Source organism: Monodelphis domestica, chromosome X (genome assembly GCF_027887165.1).
Source record: "Monodelphis domestica isolate mMonDom1 chromosome X, mMonDom1.pri, whole genome shotgun sequence".
Taxonomy (NCBI): domain Eukaryota; kingdom Metazoa; phylum Chordata; class Mammalia; order Didelphimorphia; family Didelphidae; genus Monodelphis; species Monodelphis domestica.
In genome coordinates, this window is record NC_077235.1 from 72681382 (window position 1) to 72692541 (window position 11160).

Genomic DNA, 11160 nt, shown 5'->3' on the forward strand with positions numbered 1-11160 from the left:
TCACCCAGCTCACTGGCGCAGAATTCAGAGAGAAGTCCAAAAGCAAAGCCTCAGGAGCAATTCCAAGGAGAAGATCCAATCTGAAGGTTCTCTTGACAGGAAGTTCTGGAATTTTTATAGTCCTTTACCCACATCACTTCCTGTACATTCCTCCACTTTATGGGAACCAACTGCAGTCTTTAAATTTGCCTAGTACTGCCCAAGGGGTGGTCAGTGACCTCTGGAGTTGTCACCCACTTTGGCAATTGGCTTGTGAACTCTCCTACTTAGTGACTGGTAAGAGTACTTTAAGCTCTTCATTGATTAATTTAAAAATTGCTGATTGATAGACAAAGAAAGTTTGATTCACTCTTCACACATGGAATTCCCCCACTTTATTATTCCTTTGAGCACAAAAGTATTCCATCACCATCAGATAACACAATTTGTTCAACCATTCCCCAATCGAGGAACACCCTCTCATTTTCCAGTTCTTTTGCCACTACAAAGAGTCTGGCTATAAATATTTTGTGCAGGTATTTTTCCTTATTATCTCTTTGGGGTACAAACCCAGCAGTGATACGGCTGGCTCAAAGGGTAGGCAGTCTTTTAGCACCCTTTGGGCATAGTTCCAAATTGCCTTCTAAAGTTATTTTAAATGGAATTTCTCTTTCTAGCTATACCTAGTGGGTTTTGTGTTGAAATGCTTACTAAATGTGTGTTGAACAAATGCTCAAGGACTTGGGAACTAGATGAGACCCATCTGGCTTTCTGGGACATGGCCACTCTAAAGGTCTACTGCCTTTGTTTGCAGAGAAGTCCCCAGATGCCTAACCATTGAACTCCCTTGCTTCTGCAGAGCAGGTTAGAGAGGGCAAACCTTGCATCAGTCCCAAGTATGGGGCTTTTTCCAAGAGGGGGAACAGAGGGAGGGAAGGAGAATGAAAGAGGGGTCCGTGAGGGGAAATGGGACTGATTTCCAGTTCTTCCTGACTCAGCAAATGCACAATGTGGCTTCATCATTTTGTCTGAAGTAGATTCTTAGAATATCAGGCCTTGCCAGAGACTTGTGGAAGCTAGAATGCATTCTAAAGCCAAATACCAGTGCCTTCTTGGGTAATTCACACTTCTGGGAGTAGCGATGGCCTCTGCTGCCTTCCATTGTTGCAGCTGGTTGGGAGATGACTCTTCAGAGGCTCACGCCAGCACTGGGAAGCCTCCTCAATGGGCTACGTTGGGGCATGGGCCAAGTCCTTTTCCTTCTCAGGGCTCCGGTTTTCCCATCTCGAACATCCTTTCGTTTCAAAGGCAAGCAGCCACTCTGGGGATAGGTTGTCCTGAGGGTATTGGTTGTTCCCTTCCCTCCCAATCATGGCACAGAAGGAATACCGTGAAGTGAGGGTTCCAAGAGGGAAGGAAGCATCCTAGCTAGCCCCTGGACGGGCCATTTCCTAGCAAGGTGACATCTGGCATATGTCTATGCCTCCCTGAGCCCCCATTGAGTCATCTAGACAAAGAAAGGACTGAACAAATGTTTGCTGAGGTCTCTTCCAGCTCAGGAACTCTCTGGCCTCTGAGCAAAGTGCTTCAGAAACCTTTGAGGTCTAGCTGATGGGGAATGGTTCACATCTCTGGGGCAGGGGGCCGTGGGGTGCCTTGTTATTTGTCAGACGAACGTGTGGTGGGTCTTCTGCCGGGTGCTGGGAATCCCCACGTTTCCCACTGCCATCATGGAGTTTTCCTAGGGCGGAATGGGAGCGAGGGGGTGTCCAACAAGTTCTTGGAAACTTGATTCTTTGAAGGTAAGTTGTATTAGCATTTGAGGAGAGACAATGTGAAGCCTGGTGAAGGGAGAGGACCCTTGTTGCTTGGAGTGGGGTTGAGGGAGGCAGAGTGGGAGAGAGTGTGGAAGGAATGGGGAAAGGCTTGACTCAAGATTGAGCACCTGAGCTCAAACCTGAAGGGAGAACAAGGAAGTCTTTTTTTTAAATAATATTTTATTTGATCATTTCCATGCATTATTCATTAAAGACAAAGATCATTTTCTTTTCTTCCTCCCCACCCCCCATAGCCGACGTGTGATTCCACTGGGTGTCACATGTGTTCTTGATTTGAACCCATTGCCATGTTGTTAATATTTTCATTAGAGTATCCATTTAGAGTCTCTCCTCTGTCATGTCCCCTCAACCTCTGTATTCAGGCAGTTGCTTTTTCTCGGTGTTTCCACTCCCATAGTTTATCCTTTGCTTATGCATAGTGTTTTTTCTCCTAGATCCCTGCAGATTGTTCAGGGACATTACACCGCCATTAATGGAGAAGTCCATTACGTTCGATTATACCACAGTGTATTAGTCTCTGTGTACAATGTCCTCCTGGTTCTGCTCCTCTCGCTCTGCATCATTTCCTGGAGGTTGTTCCAGTCTCCATGGAATTCCTCCACTTTATTATTCCTTTTAGCACAATAATATTCCATCACCAACATATACCACAATTTGTTCAGCCATTCTCCAATTGAAGGGCATCCCCTCGCTTTCCAGTTTTTGGCTACCACAAAGAGCTCAGCTATGAATATTCTTGTACAAGTCTTTTTGTCCATTATCTCTTTGGGGTACAGACCCAGAAGTGCTATGGCTGGATCAAAGGGCAGACAGTCTTTTAGCGCCCTTTGGGAAAAGTTCCAAATTGCCCTCCAGAATGGCTGGATCAATTCACAACTCCACCAGCAATGAATTAATGTCCCTACTTTGCCACATCCCCTCCAACATTCATTACTTTGCATAGCTGTCATGTTAGCCAATCTGCTAGGTGTGAGGTGATACCTCAGAGTTGTTTTGATTTGCATTTCTCTAATGGGGGGATTTATAGCATTTTTTTATGTGTTTATTGATACTTTTGATTTCTTTATCTGAAAACTGCCTATCCATGTCCCTTGCCCATTTATCAATTGGGGAATGGCTTGATTTTTTGTACAATTGATTTAGCTCTTTATAAATATGAGTAATTAAACCTTTGTCAGAGGTTTCTATGAAGATTTTTTCCCAGTTTGTTGTTTCCCTTCTGATGTTAGTTATATTGGTTTTGTTTGTACAAAAGCTTTTTAGTTTGATGTAGTCAAAATTATTTATTTTACATTTTGTGATTCTTTCTATGTCTTGCTTGGTTTTAAAGTCTTTCCCCTCCCAAAGGTCTGACATGTATACTATTCTGTGTTTACCCAATTTACTTATGGTTTTCTTCTTTATGTTTAAGTCGTTCACCCATTTTGAATTTATCTTGGTGTAGGGTGTGAGGTGTTGATCTATTCCTAATCTCTCCCACACTGTCTTCCAATTTTCCCAGCAGTTTTTTATCGAATAGTGGATTTTTGTCCCAAAAGCTGGGATCTTTGGGTTTATCATATACTGTCTTGCTGAGGTCGCTTTCCCCCAGTCTATTCCACTGATCTTCCTTTCTGTTTCTTAGCCAGTACCAAATTGTTTTGATGACTGCTGCTTTGTAATATAGTTTAAGGTCTGGGACTGCAAGGCCCCCATCATATGTGTTTTTTTTCATTATTTCCCTGGATACCCTTGATCTTTTGTTCTTCCAAATGAACTTTGTTATGTTTTTTTCTAAATCAGTAAAGAAATATTTTGGGAGTTCCATGGGTATGGCACTAAATAGATAAATAAGTTTGGGTAGGATGGTCATTTTTATTATATTGGCTCATCCTATCCATGAGCAGTTAATGTTTTTCCAATTGTTCAAGTCTAGTTTTAGTTGTGTGGAGAGCATTTTGTAGTTGTGTTCATATAGTTCCTGTGTTTGTCTCGGGAGATAGATTCCTAGGTATTGTATTTTGTCTAAGGTGATTTTGAATGGGATTTCTCTTTCTAGTTTTTGCTGCTGAGCTGTGTTGGAGATATATAGAAAAGCTAATGACTTATGTGGGTTTATTTTGTATCCTGCAAATTTGCTAAAGTTGTTAAGTGTTTCAATTAGCTTTTTGGTTGAATCTCTAGGATTCTTTAAGTAGACCATCATGTCATCTGCAAAGAGTGATAACTTGGTCTGCTCCTTGCGTATTTTGATGTCTTCAATTTCTTTTTCTTCTCTAATTGCTACTGCTAGTGTTTCTAATACAATGTCAAATAGTAGAGGTGATAATGGGCATCCTTGTTTCACTCCTGATCTTATTGGGAATGCATCTAGTTTATCCCCATTGCAGATGATATTAGCTGATGGTTTTAGATATATACTGTTTATTATTTTTAGGAAAGACCCTTCTATTTCTATACTTTCTAGTGTTTTTAATAGGAATGGGTGTTGTATTTTATCAAATGCTTTTTCTGCGTCTCTTGAGATAATCATGTGATTCTTGTTGGTTTGTTTGTTGATGTGGTCAATTATGTGGATGGTTTTCCTAATATTGAACCAGCCCTGCATCCCTGGTATAAATCCTAATTGATCATGGTAAATGACCCTTCTGATCACTTGCTGGAGTCTTTTTGCTAGTATCCTATTTAAGATTTTTGCATCTATATTCATTAGGGAGATTGGTCTATAGTTTTCTTTCTCTGTTTTTGACCTGCCTGGTTTTGGAATCAGTACCATGTTTGTGTCATAAAAGGAGTTTGGTAGAACTCCCTCTTTGCTTATTATGTCAAATAGTTTGTATAGTATTGGGATTAACTGTTCTCTGAATGTGTGATAGAATTCACTGGTGAATCCATCAGGCCCTGGGGATTTTTTCTTAGGAAGTTCTTTGATAGCTTGTTGGATTTCATTTTCTGATATGGGATTATTTAAGAATTCTATTTCCTCTTCTATTAGTCTAGGCAGTTTGTATTTTTGTATATATTCATCCATATCACCTAAATTGGTGTATTTATTGCCATATAATTGGGCAACTAAATTTCTAATGATTGCTTTAATTTCCTCTTCATCAGAGGTGCTGTCCCCCTTTTCATCTTTGATGCTATTAATTTGCTTTTCTTCCTTCCTTTTTTTAATTAGATTGACCAGTACTTTGTGTATTTTGTTTGTTTTTTCAAAGTACCAGCTTCTTGTCTTATTTATTAAATCAATAGTTCTATCACTTTCGTTTTTATTAATTTCTCCCTTAATTTTTAGGATTTCTAGTTTGGTTTTCTGCTGGGGGTTTTTAATTTGATCGCTTTCCAGTTTTTTTATTTGCATTTCCAATTGATTGATCTCTGCTCTCCCTAGTTTGTTGATATATGCACTCAGGGATATGAATTTACCTCTGATTACTGCTTTGGCTGCATCCCAAAAGGTTTGAAAGAATGTCTCGCCATTGCCATTTTCCTCAATGAAATTATTGTTTCTATGATTTCTTCTCTAACTAAACGATTTTGGAGTATCATATTGTTTAATTTCCAATTAGTTTTTGATTTGGTTTTCCATGTACCTTTACTGATCATTATTTTTATTGCCTTGTGATCTGAGAAGGCTGCATTTATTATTTCTGCTTTTCTGCATTTGTGTGCTATGTTTCTGTGCCCTAATGTATGGTCAATCTTTGTGAATGTGCCATGTGGTGCTGAGAAGAAGGTATATTCCTTTTTATCCCTATTTATTTTTCTCCATATGTCTATTAATTCTAATTTTTCTAAGATTTCATTCACTTCTTTCACCTCTTTCTTATTTATTTTTTGGTTTGATTTATCTAAATTTGATAATGGTTGGTTTAAGTCTCCCACTAATATGGTTTTACTGTCTATTTCTTCCTTCAATTCTCCTAGTTTCTCCATTAGAAATTTGGGTGCTATATTATTTGGTGCATACATGTTGATTAGTGATATTTCCTCATTATCTAAAGTCCCTTTTAACAAAATATAATTACGTTCCCTATCCCTTTTGACAGGTCTATTTTTGCTTTGGCTTTATCAGATATCATGATTACCACTCCTGCCTTCTTTCTGTCAGTTGAGGCCCAGAAGGTCTTACTCCATCCTTTAATTCTGACCTTGTGGGTGTCTACCCACCTCATGTGTGTTTCTTGAAGACAACATATGGTAGGGTTTTGGATTCTAATCCATTCTGCTATTTGTCTACGTTTTATGGGTGAGTTCATCCCATTCACGTTCAAGGTTATGACTGTCATTTGTGGACTCCCTGGCATTTTGATAACCTTCCCTAATTCTAACCTTTTTTCCTTCGGCTCTACCTTTTAGTCCAGTGATTTACTTTGAATCAGTCCCCCTTATCCCCTCCCTTGATATGTTTCCCTTTTTAGTCCCTCCCTTTTTGTTCCCACCCCTCCCCCCTCTCTTTCCCTCCCCTTTTGTTTTCCCCTTCCCCCCCTTGGTTTTCCCTTCTCCCTACCCTTGTTGGGTAAGATAGAATTCAAGATCCCAATGGATCTGGATGTTTTTCCCTCTCAGAGTTGATTTCCCTGAGAGTAAGGTTTAAGTAAAAATTCTCTTCGTCTCCTGCTTATAGGCATTTTCTTCCCCTCCCCTTCCCGTGTGAATCTTTGTGTGAGAATGATTATTCTATTTGGTCTTTCTTTTCCCCCTATTTACACATTACATTTTCCCTACCTGTTAGTATACATAGATTGATATAAATGTAGTCCTTATAGAAGAGAGTTTGAGTAAAAGAAGAAGATAACATTTTTCTCCTTTTCCCTTTCCTTCATATTTACCTTTTTAGGTATTCCTTGCTCTTTGTTTTTCAGTATCAAACTTTCCACAGAGCTCTGGGCTTTTCTTTGCAAAAAGTTGGAAGTCTTCTATTTTGTTGAATGCCCATACTTTCCCTTGGAAGTATATAGTCAGTTTTGCTGGATAGCTGATTCTTGGTTGAAGACCCAGCTCTCTTGCCTTTCTGAAGATCATGTTCCATGCCTTACGATCATTCAGAGTGGAACTTGCAAGGTCTTGTGTGACCCTGATTGGCATTCCTTTATATCTAAATTGTCTTTTTCTGGCTTCTTGCAGGATTTTTTCTTTTGTTTGAGAGTTTTGGAATTTGGCAATTACATTCCTGGGAGTTGTCTTTTGGGGGTTTAGTGTAGAGGGTGTTCTGTGAGCTCTGTCAGTGGCTGTATTGCCCCCTTGTTCTAGAATCTCTGGGCAATTTTCCCCCGTGACTGGGTCAGGTTGTTTTCAGGAAGCAGCCTTCAGAATAGCCAGCCCTGGGGTCCTTTTGCCAGTCCTGAGGGTTGCTGTTGTTTCCAAAGACCCTGCTCTCTGAGGGGGAGGGGCCGCAGCTGAGGGCTCCTGATAAGAAGATTAGCTTTCCCTGGATTGAATTGAGTGTGCCCTGAGGCAGGGACTTGAGACTTGGATGGAGGGATCCAGCCAGGGGGTTACAAGCTCCCCCCCCACTCTCTGTTTCCCTGCTGTCTGGGTGCCCCCGCGACTGGGTCAGGTTGTTTTCAGGAAGCAGCCTTCAGAGTAGCCGGCTCCCGAGGCCCTTTTGCCAGTCCTGAGGGTTGCTGTTGTTTCAGAAGCCCCTGCTCTCTGAGGGGGAGGGGCCGCGGCTTCCCGGAGCTCCGAGGGCTCCTCCCAGGGGGTTACGAGCTCCCCCATCTCTCTGTTTCCCTGCTGTCTGGGTGCCCCCTCCACTGGGTTGGGTTGTTTTCAGGAAGCAGCCTTCAGAATAGCAGGCCATGGGGCTCTGAGGTTGCCTCTGCTGCCTTGGACTCGGACTTAGCGCTCTGGGTTGGGGGGGATAGGTCCTAGGACCTTCCTTCTGCCTACCCTTTAGGTCCGAGTGGTCTCGGGTTCTGGCTTTTGGGGGGGGCCGTACCTTTTGATCCAGGTCCAGGTCCAGGAGGAGGACTCCCGGGGTCTATGCTGTTGATCATTTTGAATTTCGGTGTCCTAGGAGCATTCGGTTTGAGATCGGTAAGGAAGGGTTTCAGGAGATCTGAACTTTAGCTTTCTCTAAGCCACCATCTTGACCGGAAGTCACTCTTCCAACAAGGAAGTCTAATAGGCTGAGGTGAAGGGGAGAGGGAAGACGGGGATGGAGGGAGGGGAGACAGCCTAGACAACCGCCTAGAGAGTGGAGACCGGCTGTTGAATTCACAGGACAAGCAAGTATGGAATTGGATTTGGCTGGAACACACAGTGTGTGGAGGGCAGCACTGTGAAAGAAACCTGGAAGGGTAGGAAGGAGCAGCCTGTCGAAGGCCTGAAATGCCTGGCTTTCTCCTCTGTCTTGTGGCCAAAAAGGAGCCGCTGAAGGATTCTGAGCAGGGGAGTGGCATGGCCGGAACCGTGCATTAGGAAGATTATTTGGACAGTCTAGTGATCCAGAGATTGGGAAGGGCAAAGACTGGAGGCAGGGAGAGCCCTAGAGACGCTACATCAGTGGTCCAGGCAAGAGGCTGTCCCAAGGCCCAGGACCGGCATGCTATCTAGTACCTGTGTCATTCCTACTTGTGGAATGAGTGAGAAGCCATGAGGGCCTGAACTCTAGTGGATGGAGAGAAGGGAAGGCGTACAAGAGTAGGGTTCGAATTGATAGCACTTGGGGTGGGGAGAAGGAAGAGTCAAAGATTGGACCAAAGAGGCTGGGAGGATAGTGGTGCTCTGAACAGAAAAGGGTGAGTTTAGAGAATGGGTGGGTTGAGGGAGGAAGATGAGGGGCATTCAGCTTTGAACTGAGGGAGTTGGGAGGAGAATCAGTGGGCCTGGATGGGTCAATTTTGGAGTTGGTCACCTGCCTAGAGAGAAGTGAATCCATAGGAGGGAATGAGCTCACTGGGGATGAGCAGCGAGAAAGAAGAGAAGAGGGCCTGCAATAGAATTGGAGGGAATAGCCCCAATTGGGGAGTAGGAGGAGGACAATGAGCCAGTGAAGGTGCCTGGGGGAGTGGTCGGACAGCTAGAACATCAAAGTGCCAAATCATGGAAACCTGACAAGGAGAGACTGGACTGGAATGGGGAGTGTCAGCTTGGTGGCAAATGTTACAGCAGTTTGCAGGAGGATGAGGACCTGAGAAAGGCCCTTAGGAAAATGAAGAGGTCCTTATTGACCTGTAGAGAGAACAGGCTCAGGAGAACGGTGAGTCTGGGAGCCACATTGCAAAAGGTTAAGCAGGAAATGGGGGATTAGGAAGTACCAAAGATCCTTTTCTCAAAATTCAGCAGAGGCTGGCATGGGAAGATAGCTTGAACAAATGTTAGGGCCTAGGAGAAAGCTGGTTTTCTTTGTTTGGGTTTAGTTTCTCAGGATGGGCAGATCTGAGTGTGCTTTTAGGCACTGGGGAGAAAGAGAGGCCATCTTGGAGCAATTGGGAGGTGATGATTGATAAGACAAGTTCCTGAGAGAAAGAGAGGAGTTTCCTAAGAATCGCATACTCATTCAACTTCTTGGTTTTCTTCTCTCTTCTCCCCACCCCTAGTTGAAAAAATGAAAGAGTTAAAACGGATTTACGAAATCTTCCAAGACAGTTTTCACAAAGTGTCCCTTTCCCAGTTCTTCAGCTCTTTGGGACTTGGTTGCCACTGTTGTTTGGGAAAGGAGAGGGAGGACACTGGTCATGAGGCAAGCTCCCTTCTTGGTCTAAAAGTAATCTTTCTCTTTTCTTAATATCAGCTTGACAAGCACCAGCAAAGGGACAAACAAGGATGAGGATGGTACATGAATCCCAAATGTGGCGTTGTGCTCCTTACTTTCTAAGCGGCATATCATAAATTGCCACGTTAGTTTCCAAGTGATCTTGCTTATCTTTGTCTCCTTCTGAGCTGCCTTCTGTTCTCTTCTATGTATTTTTAAAAAATACCTCCCCAATGAATCTTTCTATTGTTTTGGGGGGGGGCTATAGTATGGCAAGAAGAATGAAACTATCTTATAAGAAATAATGTCAGTCAAGCAACATGAATCTGGACATTGGCCATATGCCAAAATGGCAGCCCCTTCTGTACTGTAAATGTTTCCCCTCTCTTTTGGGAGGGGGCACCAGGCCAGCCACTTGTCCTCTCTACTTATAGTTGCTCATTTCATTGATTGCAATTCTTAAGTGTTTCTACGGTATTTTTACAGTATTAATTATTGTACAAATTATGCTCCTGCTTCTGCTTACCTCATTTTCCATCAGTTCATTCACGTCTTCCCCAGTTTCTCTGAATTCATCATTTCTTCTGATTGAGTAATAATAGCATTCCTATAAGATGTATAGTCTGCAAAGTGCTTTACAGATATTGCCTCATTTCATCTTCACAATCCCTAGGAGTCTGGTGCTATCCTTATTTTACAGGTGAAGCAATTGAGGCAGACGGAGGGTTAAGTAACTATTGCCTGATTCCCTACTGCATATAAACACACCCATGTCTCCCTCATCCTCAAAGATTCTCACTTAAATTGTTTCTCCTCAATAGTTATTGTTCTCTTTTTTCATGGCTAAATTCTTCCATACAAAGTCCAGTTGGTACCCCCATTTCCTCAGTCTCTTCTGGATGTTCTACATTCTGGCTTCAAACTTTATCGTTCAATTGAAACTGCTCCTACCATAGCTGAGAGATGATTTTTTAACCCCTCATCTTCCATCTTGGAATCAACACTATGTATTGGTTTCAAGGCAGAAGAATGGTAAGGGTTGGACAATGGGGGGTAAGTGACTTTCCCAGGGTCACCCAGCTAGGACGTGTCTGAGGCCAGATTTGAACCTGGGACTTCCTTCCCTAGGTCTGGCTCTCCATCCACTGAGCTACCCAGCTGCCCCCAGATGCCAGATCTACTGGCCTTTTAAACCTTGTCCTTCTCAAACTCTATGCAGCCAAGTTTTGGATGCTATCAAACAGCCTCTTCCCCTTGGTACTGTCTCCCTACTTGGTTTTTGTGACACTACTCTCTCCTGATTCTCTTCCTATTTCTATGACCCATGCTCCTTCAGGGCACACCTACTAATTGGAGGGATCCCCCAAGGCTCTGTCCTGGGTCCTCTTCTCTACACATTTTCCCTTGGCGATCTCATCAACTCCTACAGATTCCATCATCATCTATGTTCAGGTGACTCGTGGGTCCACATATTCAAGTCTGGTCTTTCTCTTGAACTAGACTTGAGGATCCCCAGATGTCTATTGGACACCCATACCTATATTCCTCTAGACACCTGAGAATCAATCTGTTTAAACAGAGCTCATTTTCTTTCCTCTCAAGCTCTCTCCTCTTCTCAGCCTCCCTATTACTGTCCAGAGCACCATTGTTCTTCCAGTCCCCAAG